Raw genomic sequence first — 22,168 nt, forward strand, 5'->3', positions numbered from 1 at the left:
TTTTAATTTTTAATTTTTAATTTTTAATTCTTAATTTTTAATTCTTAATTTTTAATTTTTAATTTTTATTTTTTTATTTTTTATTTTTTATTAATTTTCGTGTTTCTTTACGGACGGTTACAAGGGGGTTCACCTGTTACGTAACATTTGTAATTTATGAAATAATTCTACTTTATCCTTAAATTGATTTCTAAATGTTTCTAAATATTATTGGCGTAATTTTTGAATAATGGCAAAAAAACTTCTTTTGAAGAATCCGAAAAAAAACTATAAGCTTTTTAATAATTATGACAGATTTGAGGAGATTATATTTTTTCCAGCCTTTGGGGCAAAATTGGAAAGGTATGTTATTAAAAGAATGTTTCAAATTTGTGCTATTTAATTAGTGCTTACATTTGGTACTTCAATGCCCGTATGAATAATAGAATATTGAAGAAGCATTGATTGTAATATTCAAGAAACTAAACAAATCGTTTTAAAGCTAAAATCACTAGAGCTTTTTTGCTATAGTATTGTGGTCGAAAAATTATTTTGAAATCAATTAAAATAATTATAATAAATGAATATAAATACAAATAAAATAATAAAATAAAGTAGCTACATTTATTTTAATAGTTCTTCGAACATTCCTTACGGATTTAAGCTAGCACAACAATATTTCCCAAACAGCAAAATGTAGAGGGATTTTTCTATTATAATAATATTATGAATGTTCAATCAAAGATGATTGTGTAACATTTTTAGGTTCATTAAAAAAATGTGAAGGTAACATTGACAAACTTGAAAATTTACTGATAAGTTTAGTAACCTGATGTTGGATCATACTACTTACCTTAACCCACAAAAGCGTTATTCACTTTTCAAATAATCTGTTTTATGCTTATCAGGCACTCACAGCAGATATAGTGATTGTAAATATTGTTTCGATGACAATTTCAAAAATGAAGGAAATCTTGAAAAATTTTAAACATATCCTATCTGGAAAACGATCAAATTCATTTTAAGAGTTCTTTATTATCCCTTACAGATTAAATTAAGGCAAACAAAATTTTCTGAAAACAAAAGTCACGGCCGATTTTTTGGTCACAGTATTGGGGTCTACAATTAATTAAAAATAAACATGGGAAATTTAACCCATCAGGAAAAGCATTTAAAATTATTTCAGCAGTTAATTGAAAACTGAATTATCAACAAAATACATGAATTTTCAACTAAATAGTAAAACTTTTACCGGAAAAAGATCATTTTGAAGCCAGATAGTTAAATTTTCAAATAAGAATATCAATTTTCGACCAAACAGTGCATAGTTACATTTAAAATTTTTTAAATTTGAATGAGATTAAAATTAAATTTAAAATAATTTCAACGTCCAATAATCAACTAAGTGTAAAGAATTCCTGAAAATAAAACCAAGAATCTAACGGCCAAATTTGGACAAGCACCATAAAATGTTCCCATTGAAATCTTAAAAAAAATTACCACTTTTCCCCTAAAAAAGAAAAGAAAAAATTCTTTTCCCTTTGGACAAAAATTAGAAGTGGGCTAAAAAAATGAGAAGGCAACCATCCATCTGAAAAAATGCCTTTTTTCCCTAGTTGGTTGTCTTCTCATTTTTCTTTCCTATTTTTTTATGTTTGTCTGAAGGGAAGACAAATTTTTTTCTTTTCTTCTTCAGGGAAAAAAGGGAAAAACTTTTCTTTTCAGATTGCAATGTGAACATGTTATGGTGCTTGTCCAAACTTTGTCGTTAGATTCTTAGTTTTGTTTTCAGGAATTCTTTACATAGTTAAATTTTTAGATCAATAAATAATGTTTAATCAAAAAAAAGTATATTTAACAAATTATTTAAATTTCCAACCAAAGTTGGATCTTTAACAATACAATGATCAATCAGAAACCAATTAGGTAAGTAGTTCAGCTTTTAACCAAGTAGTTAAATTCTCAGCAAAAAAAACATGAATAATAAAAAAAGAATAGTTGATATTTTAAGACAAAGACATTATAATTCAAAATAAAAAACAGTTTAATTCAAACAAAATAAAATTTCGAGAACATGGTTGAATGATCAACCAGAAGAGAACCGATTATATGCTGTGTATGATTGCTTTAATTAAATTGTTATTAAAAATGAAAATAAGGTATCGTTATCGAAATATAAAAAATTTAAAAATTTGTGATTAACCGTTGAGTATAATACAAGAAAAAAAAAGTTTAAATTTTAAATTTTAAAAAATCAAGGATGTCTTCAAAAAGTAGAGTCAACATAGCGCTTTAAATTTTTTTTAAATTTGAAAATAACCCTTAAAATAAATTTAGCACCTGTTAATATCATCATATATTTTAAATGGTATAATTTTGAATATTTTTAAATTAAATGATTGTTTCTTCAAGTGAGAGCATTGGAAATCATAACGTGGATTTATATTTTTGAAACGAAATATGAATCTTTCAAGTTTTAAATTTGAACTTTGAGCATTTAAATACAAAGTGATTGAATGAAACAACTTTTAAACTTTAATTTTTTAAGTTTGAAATTCAATAATTTCACTTTGAATGCTTTTATTTTCAGTTAATTCTTTATGACTTCAAATGGAACAATTTTCAGATTTAGTAACCGAGTTTTTAAACATCATCGACCGTGGAAAATATTTGCAAACCGGGAAAAACCCGGAATTTTTTTCTTTGATTAAAACGGTAACCCTGAAAAAGTTATTCGTTTTTGTTTTAGGGAGTTATTGTATTTAAAATATTTTTGAAGCAGGAGGATTTTTTGTAAAAAATCGAATGCTTTTCTAGAACTTTGCCCAAATCTTCTAAAAAAAAGTCTGTATTTCTATAATAAAAATTAGATGATATTAAAAAAGTGGCCTATCCTAGAATGGGTGACTAGTCAAGTAAAGTTTCGAAAACTTTTTTTTTTCGCGTTCATTTTTATTTTTGTTGTTCTGAATATTTAGGTATGCTCAATAACATCAAATTAAGCTAATAAAATATTTTTCTAGAACATATTAAAAAAAATGTTTCGGTGATGTCACTCGTACGTAATTATGATAAAACCATTCTGAACGCCAGAGACAGCTTCCTGTCAGAGATCGTATTACCTGGGTTCAGGGTCATATGGTCTAGAAGTGCATTTAAATCCGCGTCCATTGGGTAGTCTACGTATGCAGTACTCTGAAAAAAAATATTTTTGTCAAGTCTATAATGAAACAAACGTTTCATTTTAATAGGATTTAAATAATATTATCAATAAATGTTTTTGACTCAATCTAAAATTGCTAATAACACAATTATAATTTTTGTTTTTTCAGCAATAAATTTTTTCTGTATGTCTCACGATCCACATAAATTTAAATAAAATTGAGCCAAAAAACAGTTTTTCTTTATTTAAAGAAATTTAAAATGCAGTTTTAAAGACTTAAAAAATAAAAAATTAGAAATGTTTGAAATAGATGCTGTAGAATTTCAAGAAACATGTTTAGTCAATAAAATTTGAATATAAATTAATTAACAATTTTTAATTGAACTGTACTTTAATTATTAAAAAGTAAATAATAATTGATTTTACAAGACGATTCGGAATCAGTTCATATTTTTAGATTTTCCAGATTTAAACTTTAAAAATTAAACTACTTAAATTTGAAAGTCTTATTAATTAGAGAAATGTAAACATCCGACTTAAACTTGATATACTATTTTTAATATTAAAATAACTTTAAAATAATATATATTCGTAATTAAAGGCTTTAATCAAATAAAATATTGTTTCAGTTTGAAATATTACATTTTTAAACCACTCGATTTGAAATTTTGTAATTAGGAAAAATAACAATTATTTAATACTTAGAAATATTTGATTGTTCATTTAAAATCCGTAAATAAAAATTAAAAATACAAAACTAAACGAAAAAACTAAACTTTCAAAGTTCCAATCTTAATCCCTATTTAAACAAATTTCATTTGTTGCTTAAATTGTTCAATTTTTGTGCATAAATAGCCATTCAACACCTACTAACCTCAGAAAAAATTCGAGTAAGTTTCAGGAAATACTTAAAAATTTTTTTAAAAATTCAAACTTAATTAAATATTCGAAATGATTTCAAATAATTTCGAAGATTTTTAAGAATTGTGAAGGGCCTCAGAAGATTAAAGCACATTTTCTTAAGATTCATACGAAAATTGAAAATGATTTTTTATTTTGAAAAGTTAATTTAAGAGAATGTTTAAAAAGATTTAGAAAGATTGACGAAACTATGAAAAATGAATGTGAAAGATTTTCAGAATTTTTTTTTTAATTTGGCATTACGAATTATAACGAAATGTGTTTTATTCTTTTAAAGTTCTTTAAATTCTTAAAAATCTTCGAAATTATTTGAAATGATTTCAGATATTCAATTGAGTCTGCATTTTCTTAAAAATTCTAAACATTTCATGAACTTACTCGAATTTGTTCTGAGGACAGTAGGCTTTAAATTGTCATTTATACATAACGATTCAATAATTTAAGTAACAAATTAAATTTTGTTTAATAGTGTACTTAAAATTTCAACTTTCAAAATTTAGTTTTGTGTATTTACTTTGTAATTTCGAATTGTAAATGAAAAGTCAGATATTTCTAAATATTCGATAATTGTTATTTTTCTTATTTAAAAAATTTTAAATTGAATGATTTAAAAATAGAATATTTTAACTAATACAAAATTTTTAATGTAAAGAAAGTTTTCAATTAGGCATATATTATTTTGAAGTTATTTTGAAATTAAAAATAGTTTATCAAGTTAAAAACAAGTGTTTACAATTGTCTAACTAATAACACTTTCAAATTTAAACAGTTTAATTTTTAAAGTTTAAATCTTGAAATTTTAAAATTATGAACAGATTCCGAATTGCCTTGTAAAATCAATTATTATTTACTTTCACTTGAAGTACAGTTCAGTTTAAGAATTATTAATTAATTTATATTCAAATTTTATCGATTAAACATGGTTTTTTTAATCCTCAACCATCTATTTCAAACATTTCTAATTTTTAATTTTTCAAGTCTTCAAAACTGCATTTTAAAATTTTTTAAATAAAAATGTACGCTTATAAGTTAAAATTGAACATTTTTAAAGTGAAAGATTTTAGAATTAGGCAATCTAAAATTAATGATATCATGACTGATGAATATAACAATTTAGCTAATTATTTAAAACACGATTAAAGTCAAAGCTGCATGGATTTATTTTCTAAAAATTGGTCAAATTAACAGGGAAATAATAAATTCATTGTGGCTCTATTTTTCATTGCATGCAATTCATTGCATTCACAGATTAGAGGAATTCAAAGAATTTGACGGAAGTCAAAGAATTCACGGACATCAAGGAATATACTGAATTCATGGAATTTATGGAATACACGGAAATCACGGAATTCATGGATGACTGGAAATACATGAAATTCGTGGAATTTACGGAATCCAAGCCATTAATAGAATTTACCTAATTCATGAACTTCAAGGAAATAGTGGAATTCATGGAATTCACGAAATTCATGAAATCTATCAAATTCAATAAGTTCATGAAATTTAATTATATCACGGAATATACGGAATCTATGGAATTCATGGACTTCCACAAATTGCTTTAATTACATCAATTCTCTACATTTCTTAAAGTTCCTGATTCCCTTGAATGTCAAGAATTCCTTGAATTCATTTAATTACATGAATTCCGCGAATTGCCTAAATTCCTCGAATTCTATGAATTCTGTGAATTCCATGAATTCCGCGATTTCCTTCAATTGCCTTAAATTCCGAAAATACAAGGAATTCGGTGCATTCAATAAACTTTGTGAATTTCTTAATTTCCGTGAATTCTGCGAATTCCGTTAATTACTTGAATTTCGTAAATTCAGTGAATTGAATGAATTACGTAAATTCCGGATGTTACATGAATTCTGTCAATTTCTTTAATTCCGAACATTCCGTGATTACAGCCAATTCCGCGAATTCCTTGAATTTCCTGAAATCCGTGAAATTCATGAATTCCATAAATTGAGGGTATTCTGAGAATTCCGTGAATTTCATAAATTAAGCGTATACCGTAAATTCCATAAATTTGATGAATTCCGTGAATTCCGCCATTTTAGTGAAACTGGCCGGAAATTCAAAACCAGAATTGCTGAACGCAGAAAAAATTTTTAAGTTGCGAATTTCAACACCAGATTTGTCACAATATTTTTGTAAGTTTAGTTATTATTTTTGTTTTGATTTTAAAAATATTAAAATATTAGCTAAACACAAAAATACGTATCGGATAAAATTTATCAAAGTGTTATAAAATAATGTAACCTTTCATCTAAAAAATTTCTGATTATTAATTTCAACTTATATTCACGCTTCCTCGCCAGTAGTTTCAATAAAAACCTTTGAGACTTCAAAATAACATTTTTATAATTTTTTATAAAATTGACTCAGAAAAAAACTTTTGACTGAAAAATTTCAAAAATGACATCGTTATTCTTTTGTTCTTTAAGCTACGAATGTACTCTGATGTTTTAATTAACTTCTGAAACTCAGGCAAAACATTCAAATTCATCTATAAAATGATTTAGCATGATTCTTCTTCTTAAAATTACTAATTGTAAAAATATAATTATTTAGGTCCAAACCTTTTGAAAAAGGTACGAATTGGTAGCGAAATGGCAAGCATTGAGGAAAGAGTTTTTAATAAAATAAATTCTAAGTTCGAAAAAATGTGCTTTGGCTCAATTTTATTTTAATTTATGTGAAATATGTGAATATTTCCTTATTTAAAAATATTGTAAAATTAGAAGTTTTTAAATAATCACAGAAATAAATTAACTTACTTGTGGCGAATTTTATAGAGCGGTACTGTTCTACGATGCTACCTTCTATGTAGACAGCACATTCATGCCAAAAATTCAACACAGGCGACCATTTGATGCAATTTGCTGTAAATCAATTTAATTATCTTTAATAGCTATGATACATTTATACACAATTTTTTTAACAATTTAAATTGAATAATACAAATTATTACGTCATAAATTAATTATTAGTTCAGAAATAATATAAGGATATATTTTATAAATAAACTGACCAATATTGATGTATGTATAGTTTTTCGGTCACGAGAACTTATTTTTCTTTTACTTTTAAGGAATTTTAGAAGAATATTTCTAGTTTTCAACAGCCGATTTTTTTTTAATTCTGATGAAATATTATCAATGTACTATACAATGAACTGAATTTCGTTCTTAGCAAACATTTTTAAAAGTTGAGACGTCGAGAAAAATTGGGTAATAATTTTATGAAAAATATTTGATTATTTCGAAGAATAGACCACTCTGTTATTCCTGATACATTCACCAAATATCCCTATATATTCATTTAATATTTCTAGATGTTCTTGATATTTTTTAATATTCCCAAATATTCTTAAATATTACATATTTTCAAATACTTCAGAATATTGACAAATATTCTTAAATATTATATTCCACGATTTTTTCCCATCCGTTCACCGATTATATTTCTGTAACTTTTTATCTGGTGTATTTGCACAAGGATCACAACTTTGAAATGCAGGGACCTCTGTTTCAATACTATATTTGTGCAAATGCAAAAAATTACTAGGCATTATATATAATCAAGGCATTATATATAATCCCAAGGCATCATATATAATCAAGGCATTGTATATAATCCCTAGGCATTACATATAATCCTTAGGGATTATATATGACCCCTAGGTGTTATATATAATGCCTGAGCACTTCAGGTGAAGTATTTAATTAAATACATTTTGTTACGATTTGTTACAGCAGGGGGGAGGGCGTCTTTTACTCATGTAATTAATTTTTGCAAACTCTCAAAAATTTTCTCCTAAATATTATCTTTTAAATAATAAATTTTATTATTTGGTTGAAAATTTAACAATTTTATCAAAAAGCATCCTTTTTAGGTGCAAAATTAACTATTTTGTTTAAAAAATTCGTCTTTTTGGGTTAAAAATTCAACTATTCTTAAATCACTAACCTATTATTAAAAATTTATATTATGTTCCTGATAAGACAAATGAAATTTAAGAAGAATTTCAATCTTTCTTCAAGAAAAATGCAAGAGTTCAGTTGAAAATTTAACAATTTCGTGTAAGAATCAAACTTTTTGGTTGAAATTTCTGATATTTTGTAGAAAATTGAACTATCCGGCAACAAAATTTACTTTTAATTGAAATTTAATATGTCACTGTCTATATTTTTCTTTAAAAATTCGTGTTTTTGGATTAAAAATTAATTTTTTTCGTAGAAAATTACTTTTTATATAATTCATCTTTTGATCGTGAAAAGTCAACTGAAATTCTTTTTAACAGAAAATTCAGCTATTTTTGTTTGAAAATTGATCTTTTTGATTTAAAAATTCATCTGTTTTAGTAGAAATTTCTTTTTTTTCACATAAAAATCAAACTGTTTGGTTAAAAATTATTTTTCTTTGCTCAAGTATCCAACTTATTTTCATTTGAATAATTTGGCTTAATCATTTTGTTAAGATATCTTTTTTTTTAAGATTCAATTTTTGAGAAAAAATTCATCTTTTTTATGAAAATCGAACCATTTTATTGAAAATTGAACAGCTTAGTTAGCCTTTATTTAGTTTTAGCCTTAATTTTATTTTTGTTTAGTTTCATTTTTTCATTTTTTAAGGTTTATCTTCTTTATTTGGAAATCTTCCTTTTTTGGTGAAATAGAATAGTTTCCTTGGTTTCAAATTTCATATTAGTTCGGTCAAAATACATCAGTTTCATGGAAAATTAATGTTTATTGAAATAGAAACTATCCGTGTTTTGTCAAAAATATAACTATTTTATGGAAAATTTACTTTTTGTTCAAGTTTAATATTTCCATGTTAAAATTAGAACTGAAATTTTTCTGGATGAAAATTAAACTATTTTTTTAGCAACTATTTTTGTTTCAAATTAAAAATTTATATGTCTTAAGAGAAATTTCTTCTTTTTTAAAAAAAGTGCACTTTTTGGTTAAAAATTCAACTATATTGTTAAAAATCCGTACTTTTGCTTGAAAATAATACTGCTATTTTTATTTTAACTATTTCGTGAAAAATTGACATTTTATTCTAAGTTTATATTTTAGTGTTGAAAAATGAGCTGAAATCTTTTCTGTGTGAAAATCTAACTTCATACATTTGCCGTTTCTTATTTAAAATTCATCTGTTTCAGTATAAGTTTAATCTTTTCGGATAAAAATTCAACTGTTTCGTAGATAATCTAACTATTTCGTTTAAAATTCATTCTTTCTGGTTTCCAAGAATTTTTCTGTTTTGATGAAAAATTCAATGTTTTTCGTAGAAACTTATTTTTTGTCACGAAATTTATATTTAGATGTTAAAAAGCGAACTTGTCAACTGATATCTTGCTTAAATGAAATTTCAACTAAATTTCTCAATTTTTTTTCTAAAATAAGAATTAATCTGTTTCAAGATAAATTTAATCTCTTTGGAAAAAAATTCAAATATATGGTAATTAATTCAACAATTTTTTTAAAAAGTCATAATCTTTAATTAAAATTTGTTTTTTTTTTGGATTGAAAATTTACTTTTTTGCGAAGAAAAATTTCCTTGTTTAAAATTTAATATTTTGATTGTGAAAAGTTAACTGAAATCGTTTTTCACAGAACCCTCGACTATTTTTTTAAACTTTATCTTTTTGATTGAAAACTTCATCTCTTTTAATCGAAATTTAATTTTTTTATGAAAATGCAACTTTTGTGTTAACATTTTTTATTTATTCTTGATTATTCAAATATTTTGTTTGAAAGATTTGGGTAAATCACTTGGTTAAAAATTTTTTTGGGAAGAGTTATATTTTCAGTTGAAAATTCATCTCTTAGGATGACATTTTATCTATTTTGTTAAAAAATAATCTTTTTCAATTTAAAATTCAACTATTTGGGTAACAGTTAGAGTACATTGTGAAAAAAAATGTATTAAATTTTATGTCTTTGGTTGAAAATTGAAGTGTTTGATCGAAAAGCCTTTTTTGGTTTAATTTTTTGGTTTAATTTTTTGATTTAATTTTTAGTTTTTAACTGGAAATGTGACTTTTACGTTTTTTAATGTTGATCTTTTCTAGTTGAAAACTCCCCTTCTTTGGTAAAAAAATGAGTTTCTTGATTTGAAATTCCATTTTTGTCACTTAGAAATCAAATTTTTGTAGAGCAAATTTTTCGGTACAAGATAAAGCAATTAATGTGAGAATTTGACATTTTTATCTGAAATTATTAATTGACCTTGAGCTATTGCCAGGGTAGAATATATATGATCAATCGGAAGAGCACTAGCACCATTGTGGATAATGTAGCAGAGAAGGACAAAAATTAAAAATCGCATAGCGATTCAATGAATTTTCTTATAAACTGCAAAACCAAATAAGAGAATATTCTTACAGTTTCATCGCTTTATATACAAAAAATGTATCCCTATCTTTGTTGAAGGTTGTGAAATGTCGCGGTTGTGAGCTTATTTGGTAGACGCTAAATATCAACGACCCTGAATTCAGATATACATATAGATTTGAAAATTGGGGAATTTGTTTAAACAAAATTAATTGTTCTATCAAAAAAATAAAAACATATCTGAGTTCGGCTCAGCCATATCTTTAGGTGATTTTTGATTTATGCGAAAATAATGATTTTTAAACAATTTTATTGATATAAACAAATTGGAACACAACATAAACAAACGTACGAGCTGAAAAATATTTTCAAGCACATAACTCGATACTTCAATAAAATACACCCAGGAGATTTTTGAATAAACGAAAAAAATAATTATTTAAACAAATAGGTGGTTTTCAATTCATGAAAAAAAATGTTATTTAAACAATTATATTGTTTATAATATTTATAATTGGTTTAAACAAAGATTGGACAACAATTCTCACTGACTGAAAACTAATTATCTAATCTGGAATATTTTAGAATGAAAATGAATTTTCCGAAATAGGATATAAACAATGTTTGATTAATGAAGTGTTGACTATTTTTGTTTCGTTAAAGCATTAGTATCATTTTTATTTATTTTGTGTCTATCAGGTTTTACTTGACATAGTTGTACACTTAATTGTGAAGAACTAAAAATAAATGTGTAAGCATACTGTTTGTTTAAAAAATTTTTAATTTCCGTTAATTCAAAAATCGCCTGGGCGTATTTTATTGAAGTATCCAGTTATGTGCTTGAAAATATTTTTCAGCTCATACGTTTTCATACTCATTTTTTTACAACAATAAAATTGTTTAAAAATCAATATTAACTAATAATTTCAAAATAAATTCAGGGTCTTAAACATCACCACTTCGTAATAAAAATTTCCCAAGAAGAATCTTACAAAACCTATTTTAAATAAAAATACTAGGTTGGTTCCAACCAAATCAGCCTTAAGGCTCTGACTATGCATTTTTGGTTTTTTCTCGAAATTACTCAGGAAATTTTTTTTTGTAATGAAAAAAATTTAAGTGTAAAATTGAATTATTATTAAATTATTAATAACTTGACCTTCAATTTCAAGACAACGAGTGTACCAAAATGAATTTTTTACAAATAATTGATTTTTTCCAGAAAAGATGACTTATTTCCAGAATATGATAATTTTTAATCTTTAAAAATAAATTTTCGACAGAAGAACACTTGATTTTTTTCAACCAAATATTTCAGTTTCTAAAGAGAATTATTTAAATAGAAAAAGTGGAATTTTGAACTTAATATTTGAATTTTTAAGCCAAAAAGACTTATTTTGCAGAAAAGATAAGAGGCAACAGAAAATAACTAATTTGAAAAAAATATAGTTGAATTTTCTATCAAGGAGATAAATTTCATACCATAATAATAAATGTTTAACAAGAACAAAAATGAATTTTTGAGAAGGGCATTCTGAGTTGTTTAAACAAAAATAGTTTAAACAAAACAATAGTTTGAACAAAAAAAAAGAATATTTAAACTTTCATTTAATAAAAATTAATTTGCAACTAAAAAGATAAATTGTCAGAAAGGTTAATAGTTATTATTAAACCAATAAATTTAATTCGAAATAAAAAATAATTTAATTTAATCAAAAAGTTGAGTTTGCAATCGAAAAACTGCTTTTTAATTCAAACAGGTAGATATTTTTAATAAAATAGTTAAATTTTCAACCACAGAGATCAATTTTTGAATAAATTAATTATTTTTAAAGGAAGCATTAAGTTTTAACAAAAGACTTCAATAGTCAACTGAATTGACAAGAAATGAGTTTAATTCTTAAACTAAAAAGTTTACTTTTCAAGAAAAAAGTCAATGATAAATAAAAACGACCAATTTTCAGCCAAAAATGAAATTATTAAATTTTTAGTTAAAAGTGATTCTTTAATTAAACAAAAAACAAATTTTTAACAAAACAAACCAATCTTGAACCGATAAATGAATTCTGAACAAAATAAAAAAATGCTAAGCTAAATGATAGAATTTTTCACCAGAAGAGATGAACCTATAACCAAAAATAAATCTGAAACAGGGAAAGAGAGGAATCGGGGTAATTTAAAAAAAAAATTATTTATTCCCTGACAGTGTAAGAAACAATTATATTTTCTGTTTGATATGTAATTTTTTGTCATTTTTTGGAGTAATAAATTATTCTAAAAACATAATGTATTTATTTCAATGATTATTTATTGTCAATTTTAAAAATTGCTATAAATTTACCCAAAAATATCAACTTTCTTTTTGAAATAGTGTCGTGTGCTACGTTTTGTTAAACAATTAAATTATTTTGATGCATTTTTTGTAATGTTAAATAAATGTCTATTTGCTTCAACAATCTATATTTGCTCATACGGTTTTTTTTCTATAACTGAAAAAAGTAAATAAAATATAACATATACGATATTATTCCTGACTTTATATTGTATAGAAAGAATAAATTTACCAATTTTTAATTTTTTCAACAAATATAAATTGTTTATATAAATACTTATCAAAAAAAAACTTTTAAATCGTAATTAATTATAGGTCTTCTATTTTATTTTATTTTTCTGGTTGTCAAAATAACTGCCTGGTCAAATAAAAATTATTTAAAAAAATAGAAATTTGTTAAACATTAAAAGTAATGTATCAAAATTGTGTAATTATTCAACAAAAAGTAACATAGGATAACAATTTGCACAAATTTTACATCTCTGGCTCCATTTTCATAAATTTTGAAAATAAACAATAAATAATTGTTTAAATAATTACATAATGTTTTTAGAAAAATGTACTACTTCAAGCAATGATAAAATATTGCATTTAAATCAGAAAATAAGATTATTATTTTATTTTTTTGGGATTACATAATTAATCAAATAATTGATATTTGTTTAAACATTAAAAAATTGTTCATAAATTCATGGTAAACAGTCAAATAGTTCATTAGTAATTATTTGTATGAAAATGAATCTTAAACCTCTAAAAAACTTGGCACGTTTCGATGAAACTCTGGACATGAGTTCAATTTTCGAAAATTCAAAAATTTCCCCATGTTAATTAAATGGTATTTTGAAGTCCCCGGTGGCACGTGTTGAGATTAGAATGTCTAGATAAAAATTATGGATTTTCTTCTTCAGGAAATGGAAACTTTTAGGAGGGTTTAAAAAATGTTTAAGAAAAAAATTTTGGATCACGATAATGATATTTAGATGTTTTTCTTAATTTGTTTTGTTTTTGCCTTTGATCTTGTAATTGAAAGGTTGTGAAATAAATAAATTTTTATTTGTTAAAAACTCGATTCACTTCGCAGTGAATCATGGCCTTATCAGGACTGTAACAAATTTGGAAGTACACAGAAAGAAAATTCTTATTTTCATTAAAATTTCAAAAATTGGGAATTATAATTTGAATGAAATGATAATTTATATTAAAAGCTTAATTAAAATTTTTAGTGTTTTAACTAAAAGCTTACGCAAATGACATTCCATGAACCCCTTCATATTTTTTAATTTAAAGAATTTTTTTTTCAAATTAAAAAACAAATTCGTGTACGTATAATTATGTATAAAACAATTAGGATCTAAAATTAAGTACAGACACACTTCAAATTTTTCCACTATTCCTCTCTTTCTCAATTTTTTGGTTTTCCCAATCTGAAAATCAAACTTTTTTGATAAAAACAAATTTTTTTGAATCTAAAATTACTGTTCTATATTTTGTTTCTGCTTCAACATTCACCTCTTCTGGTGAAGAATTTTACCATTTAATTTGGAGTTCTTATTATTTGTTTAAAAATTTATTTAATTGTTTGAAGATTGATCTATTTGTTTGGAAATTAGTTTTTCGTTCAATTGAAAAATCACTTTTAACTGAAAATTTAATTATTCCATTTATGACTGAAAATTGATCGCTTTTACTCAATATTGACTTTTTTGTTGAAAAGTAGTCTTCTTGACTTACAAATGCCACTATATAGTACAATATTTTACTCTTTTTATATGCATCATTCTATTTAAAAGTTAAAATATTTGGTTGATAATTAAACTACTTTCTAAAAAAATCAACTATCCTGTTGAAAATTTGCTTGTATTACCATAGCTTTGTTTGGTTGAAAAAAATCACCGGAATTATGGAATTTACAGAACTAAAAAAAATGAAAATGAACATTTTTCCGGAAAAACGAACATTCAAATTTTTATTCCACAAAAAACGATGAAAATTGAAAAATTCAGAATTATTTTTTACCAAGAAGATGAATTTTTGATAAAATAAATTAACTTATATCTAAAAGGGTGAATTAGTCCCAAAAAGATTAATTTTCTACCACAAAAGACAAAGTTTTTGCAAAATACCAAAATTTTCAACCAGAAATGGAATAGTTCAATTTTTATTTTTAAAAAAAATTATAAAGAAGTTTCACTTTTAACTAAGTCGTTTAATATTGAACCACAAAAGATTTCTTAGTTCCCCTTCCGGATGAGAAAAAATCTTCAAAATTCGTTCAAGTTGTTATAAAGGAAGAAACATCCTGGCACCAAATTCAAATTTACAAAATGTTTCGAGAAAGAGCTGATTCAAATATTAGGTGTAGCGTGGAATAAAGAAACCAGCCGTAGCACCGAAAAATCGATTTTCTGATTTTTATTATTTCTGAATGATAAAGATTTTCCTTATCGAATAAAAACATTTCATCCTAAGGGTGCTTTCTTCGTTACAGGTCACATATTAATACGAGATTTTTTCGTTTTTTGATCTATGAGATATTTATCTTAAAAAAATATGTATAATTAATTATTCAATTAGTGAGCACGTAGTGTGCATGATCTTCTAGTAATAAAAAAATTATAAGTTTTTTTAGCAATAACGCCAATTATTTTTCAAAATATTGACAAATTATTTTATTTATTTAAGTTTCAGTTATTAATTAATTTGTGATATTTTCTCGTCGATTTTTTTGTTTAAAAATGTTAGATACGAAGTAATTCTAAACTCGTGAATAAACAAGGTCATATAGTTAAGTGTGTAAATAATTATAAGGTTTACGTTTTTGAGCAATAATTTGTAAATTTCATCTGTTTGTGGAGGCTTCGTAGCCGTTTTAGGTAAAAGTTGCACAATATCGCCATAAATAAATAAAACTTTACATTCCATCGCGCTTTAATTGCATCCAGCAAGAATGTTCAAATTTATTTATTATTAGAGAGCAAGAAAATTAATGAAAAAGTCATTACCACTATTTCGCGAGCGGCGCCTTCCCAAGTGGTAGTGACCTTCTTTGGTCAGCCACGTCCTTGAATATAATATGAGTTAGGCACGAGAATGGTCCAAATTTATTTCTCTCGAATTTTCATGCATTTGTTTAAAAATTTGTTTCAATCCACAACAAAATAAGTGAATTTAAAAAAATACCCTCAATAAAAAAATGGTTGTGGCGAATTTTCATTGTTTCTATTGATCTCTGGTGCAAAATAAAACTTTTTAGAATTGTAAATTTTTCTCATAGGGATTTCTTATCTCATAGTTTGGCCAAAAAATTGAGTTTGCAATTTGAAAAGAGAATTTACGATGCATTACGTCACTAGCAAAATATTTTATTTATACCATAATTATTCTAAAATTAGTAAATGTACGTAAGAACTGTAAGAGACCATCAAATAATAATTTAAGCGGCGTGTTTTTATTTTTCCAGCAAAAGGTTTCAATTTTTCACCTAATAATAAAGAAAGGGTCATGGAAAATTAAAAAGAAACCCTTCAAAATATTCAGTTTTTGATGATTTTTAATTGTATTGAATTGCTTGAAATACTTTCAAACTTTTTCAATTCTTTTAAGAATTCAAGGAATTTTAGAAATTAAGAATGTCTCAGTAATTCTGGGAATTCATAAGATAGAAGGAATTTAAAATATTCAAAAAACTCAGAATATTCAGATAATTCAATAAAATCAAGGAATTCAGATTCAAATATGATTTTTAATTTATCAGATCATAAGTCGAAATAAATTGAATTTTCAACAAAATAGTTGAATTTTCCACGAAACAATGGAATTTTCAAAACATCAAAGCAAAACTGTTAAACCTTAATCAAAAGCTTTTCAAAATTTTGAATCAAATAGTTAAATGTTTTAAGGCAAAGGGATGAATTTGGCACAAGGACTTTAAATTTATACCAAAAAAATATTAATTTTTAATCCAGAAGGACGATTTCAAAAATGTTTAACAAAAATTTTATTTTGGACTAAAAATTAACCTATCAACAAGTAGTTCAATTCTTAATCAAATTGTTCAATTTTTAAACAAAAAATATCTAGAATTGAACTTGCAAGACAAAAATGAAATATTGAAATTTTCATTTGAACAAATTAATTTTTAACCAAACAGTTAAATTCTCTAAAAAGTTATGGTTGATATTTCACAAACAAAGAAACAGATTTTAATAAAAAATAATTTAGTTAAATAAAATTGTCAATTTTTAACAAATTCGTCGTATTTCGTCCAAAAAGGATTTGATTTTAAAATAAAAACCGCTGGAATGAACAGAAAAAATTTGAAACCAGCAATAAAATACTTAAATTTGTAGATAAAAAAATTCATATTCCACAAAAAAACTAATTCTCAAAAAAATTGTTAAATATTAAACCTAAGTGATGAATTTTCAACTAAAGTGATTAATTTCCAACGAAAATGTCATAGGTGATATTTAAAACAATAATATAATAATTTTTTTGTTTTGACAATTTTTCATCATGATAAGAAAACAGAATGAACATGGAAAAACGTGTATCATTTCATGTTTGTTAACCAAATTATATTTTCTTATCTTTCGGCGCCAAAGACCTCGAAATAGATACGAAATTGAATAAACATGATTAAAGAAAATTACACACAAAAGTAAAGGTTTAAATGCTCGTAAAATTTTTTCGGATGAAAAGCTTTTAAATAAAAATTATTTAATTTGCGGATGCCTGTTATTTTGAAAAATAATTTCTAAATGATTTTCGTGTAGACATTTCCTAATTTTTGAGACGTTAAATTATAAACTAATCATGGTATAAATCTAGCATTTTTTTGTTTTATGTCCGTGGCGCTTGCTAGTAATAAGAAAATTTCTGTAATGGTCTATTTTGTATAAATTTACTTTATTCGTATTCTATGAATAATTTTAAAGATAAATATGGAGTTTCGACTCAATTGAGCTGTCAAAGTGACAAGATAGGTTGAAAAATTCTTTATAAATTAGATAAAAATATTTTTTCTACAAAAAATTGATATGCTGAGGTTTGAATAAATTTATGTAGTGATTCCATTTAAAAATTTTATTTCTAGACCACTTTGTCAATAGTTGTCGGACTAAATACTAGCATGTACTACTGAAAAAATTTTGCTGACGTTATTCTAACCTGAACTCCTTAATACGTATTATCTCGTTTACAAATCACTCGTTTTCGAACCCCCCCCCCCCCTCCTATACAAAAAGTAATTTGAATTGAATATAAGACACTATATTCATAATTTTCTAGTCGAAATACATTGCATTTTTAAAAAGACACTTGAATTTTTTTAAGGATACGATTTTCTACTAACAGAGATGAGGCTTAAATGCAAAAAGAAGAATTTTCAACAAATAAAAATTTATTTATTTTTTTTTAACTTTTGCATTAAAAATTAATTAGTTAAACTGAAAAACAAAAACAAAAAATAATTTTTAACATTCATTTTTTCCCAAATACATAAATTCATGACAAAATTTTAGTTTTTCACAAAAAAAAAAGTATAAATTTCCGACTAAAAATGGAATAGTTTAATATGACGAATTTTCTACAAAACAGGTTAATTTGCGACCAAAATATATGAATTTTTAGTTGAAATTATGAATGTTCAATCAAAAAAAAAAACGGATTCAAACAAATAGTTTACATCCTAAATTAATTAGATTAAATGTCTCAGTAATCGTGACGGTTCTAGTAATCGTGGAAAACAGTTATAATTTGGATCTATTATTAAAAAAAGATTTTTGCTTTTGGAACTAAAAATAATGAATTTTTGAACAGAAAGACCTACCTTTTTAATAGATGAATATAGGTTTTTTACGATATCTATAAAAATTATTATTAAGTATGTTACAGAATGGCCAAACTGTGCATTAATCAGCAAAATTTTTATTTTATATTTTACATTTATTGACAGATTTATAAAATTTTAAAAGTATGTCTGGTAATTATTTAAAATATTTTAGAAAAGTGAATATAGAAAAAATTCTGTGTTTGAGGTATTGGATCCAAAAAAATATTTTTTGTCGCGTGTTTAATTATCCAAAACCGTTTTTAAATATCTTTTTACCATTTTAAAAAATTTCGCAATAACTTTTCAAGATATTTCCAAACGAACGATTTATTAAGGTTTAATTTAATTCAACTATTTGAATTTGATTTAAATTATCTGTTAGATTCCATTTACCATGTCTTCTGGATACATGTTAATGAATTCTAAAATATTTGAAGACCTATAATGTTACATTTTATTTACTTAAAACAAGCGTGTCCAACAATATTTTGATTTACATTTTACATTTTACATTTTAATGCTAGCTGTAATCAAATTTTTTCAAGGCATGTGTATTATTATCAGAGAAGAACAGAATTTCTGAACATCTTTACAGACTAGAGAGACTTATAAATTGAAAAATTAATTAATAAATTTTTTCTGACACAAATCGTCTCCTTCCGCTTAGCTGAAAATCTAACCGCAAAACTTCCGATTGCCAGTCAGGTGCTTACTCATTAAGCTACTAGAGATATCGAGAGAAGAATCCTTTTTTCGTAATACACGCAATGTAATCCCGGGCTTTAAAAGTCAAATTTGTAAGGAATCTGTGTTATCATCAGTGTATAACAGAATTTTTTAATTTTTACCGACTAGGTCGTTTCTAAAATTAAAAATATGTTTTAATTAAATTGTCATTGAAAAAAGATCTTCTCCTCTCAATTCACTGGGAATTAAAGCACAAAACTCCAGATTTTCGGTCGGGTGCTTTCCCATTAAGCTACTAGAGATATCGAGTGAAGGATCCTTTTTAAGAAATGCACGATTTATTATGCAAGGTGTGAAAAGTCAAATTTTATCCGGGTATCTGTATTATCATCAGAGACTAACAGAATTTCTTAAAATCTTTACAGACTACATGGAGCTATGAATTAAAAAAAAAGTTAATACATTTTTTTCAGAAAAAGGCCTTGTCCTTTTTCTCAGCCGGAAATCGAACCACAGAACTTCCGATTGTGTGTCGGGTGCTTTCTCATTAAGCTATTAGAGAGTTAGAGAAAAGAATTCTTTTTGAGAAATACATTCATTATTATGCCGGGTGTTAAAAGTTAAATTTTTTCAAGGTATCTGTATTATCATCAGAGAATAACAGAATTTTCTCAAGTTTTTACAAACTAAGTTGGGCTTACAATAAAAAATAAATTATAATTAGATTTTGTTTCAAAAAGATCTGCTCCTTTCAATCCACTGGGAATCGAAGCACAAAACGCCAGATTGTCGGTCGGGTACTTTCCCATTAAGCTACTATCGAGATCGACTAAAAAATCCTTTTTCAGAAATACACGCATTATTATACTAGGTGTTAAAAGTCAAGTTTTTTCCAGGTATATGTATTATCATCAGAGAATAACAGCATTTCTTCATTTACAGACTACATGGAGCTATGAATTACAAAAAAATTAATAAATTGTTTCTGACAAAGATTTTCTCCTTTCGCGTAGCTGAAAATTGAACCACAGAACTTCCGATTGCCGGTCAGGTGATTTCTCATTAGGCTATTAGAGAGATCGAGAGAAGAATGCTTTTTTCAAAAATACACGTAATGTCATTCAAGGTGTTAGAAGTCAGATTTTTTCAAGGAATCTAACTGTAGAACTTCCGACTTTTGTTCGTATTCTTTCCCATTAAGCTACTAGAGAGATCGAGAAAAAGGAGAACATCTTTTTCAGCATAAATTTAGTATAAAATTTTTTTTATTATATTCAGCAAAATTCGTTTATTTTGGTCTATTTTGATTGAAAATTCTAGCTTTTCTTCAAACCTTGATCCTATAATTCAAACAACTTTACTTTAAATCTTGATAATTCAGAGGTTTTCCATATTTTACAAGATAGTTTCTGAGTAGTGAGGACTCATCAGAAAATAAATTCTCCAAAAAGCTTCTGTTTTTTATGAGATTTTTTTTTATTTTTCTGTTAAGAATGTTACACACATCAGGCTCACCATGAGCGCATCTGGTTGTGGTATAATTACTTAACATTATTCGTTTATCTCAATAATTTCAGTGACTTTTCTATAAAAATAAATTACCTACTACTAGTTTTTTTTTACTTCCAAAAACGTTCCAATCAAATAATATATTAGCCTTATGCGAAGCAATTTAATAGTAATGATTTTGAAAATGTCTCAAATATATTTTTGAAATATAAACCAAAAGTTTTAAAATGGAATTAGTATTTTTAAGGTGAGTATTAATACTTTTAATTGCTGCTTTTGATGTTAAATTTAATAATAATATTTTACAATTTTTCAACTATATTCAAACAGTCCCAATGCAATTTTATTACGATTAGTGCGCAAACTCACAAAACAGAAAATCAATCATATAGCTCTTTTAGTGATTTAAAAATAAAAATAAATTTTAACTAACACTGTATGAGAATATCAAAAAAATACTAAGTATAAATCGACTGTAGTTTGTTTCCTGCATTATATTTTCCTGATTACCGATCTGGCCCTGATCGGTTTAATATCTTAGGGGCCAGATTGGGATACTTCAATGGCCCAGACGCGAGCCAGACCGTTAAAGTATTGCAACGCCACCTAGTGCCAATTCAATAAAATTGCCTTGTTGTCAAATTAATAAACTGTTTTAAAAGCGTTCGAAGAAGATTTTTGAATTTAATATAAAAAATAGAATTTTAATTACCTGGAGTAGAAAACAATCCAAACCGGTTAAAAACAATTCACATTCTAGATTACAACCAATTAAAGTTATATGATAAATGTACCATTAGAAAAATTCTGTAATAAACTGATTGTAATATCTCATTAAGGACTTGAGGATTCCCTATGAAAAAAATCCTCATGGAAAGCAAAGTATTATTTTTGGACGGAAATAAAAATTATAAATTTTAAAAATGGCTCTCAACGGAAAATTGGTCGGGCCGGGTGGGGTGCCGATCGAGCGGTTGGCCCCGGTCTGGGCCACAGAAAAAATTCTACACGGGTTACTAAAGGAATATAAAAATCTGTTTAACGTTGGCTTTAAAAATTTATATTTATTTTTTTAATGCGTTTCTCTTTTCTATTGGTCACATGACATCATATCAAGATAATAAATTACTTTCCTAAAACCAAATTCAAAAAATCTCCAGTGATGTCAATAGTACGTAATTATGAAAAGGTCATCTGAAATGCTAGATTCAGCTTCCTGTCAAAAATGGCGTTACCTGGGTTCTGGGTCTAATGGTCTAGCCATACATACAAATGCGTGACCTCCAGGTAGCCGACGTATGCAGTGCCCTGTAAAGAAGGTATATTTTTTCAAATCTATGGAGCTATACTTAGATTTAAGTAACAAATTATAGACCCTCTCTAAGACACCCCCC

This window comes from Belonocnema kinseyi, chromosome 10 (genome assembly GCF_010883055.1).
Source record: "Belonocnema kinseyi isolate 2016_QV_RU_SX_M_011 chromosome 10, B_treatae_v1, whole genome shotgun sequence".
In the NCBI taxonomy this organism is placed as follows: Eukaryota; Metazoa; Arthropoda; class Insecta; order Hymenoptera; family Cynipidae; genus Belonocnema; species Belonocnema kinseyi.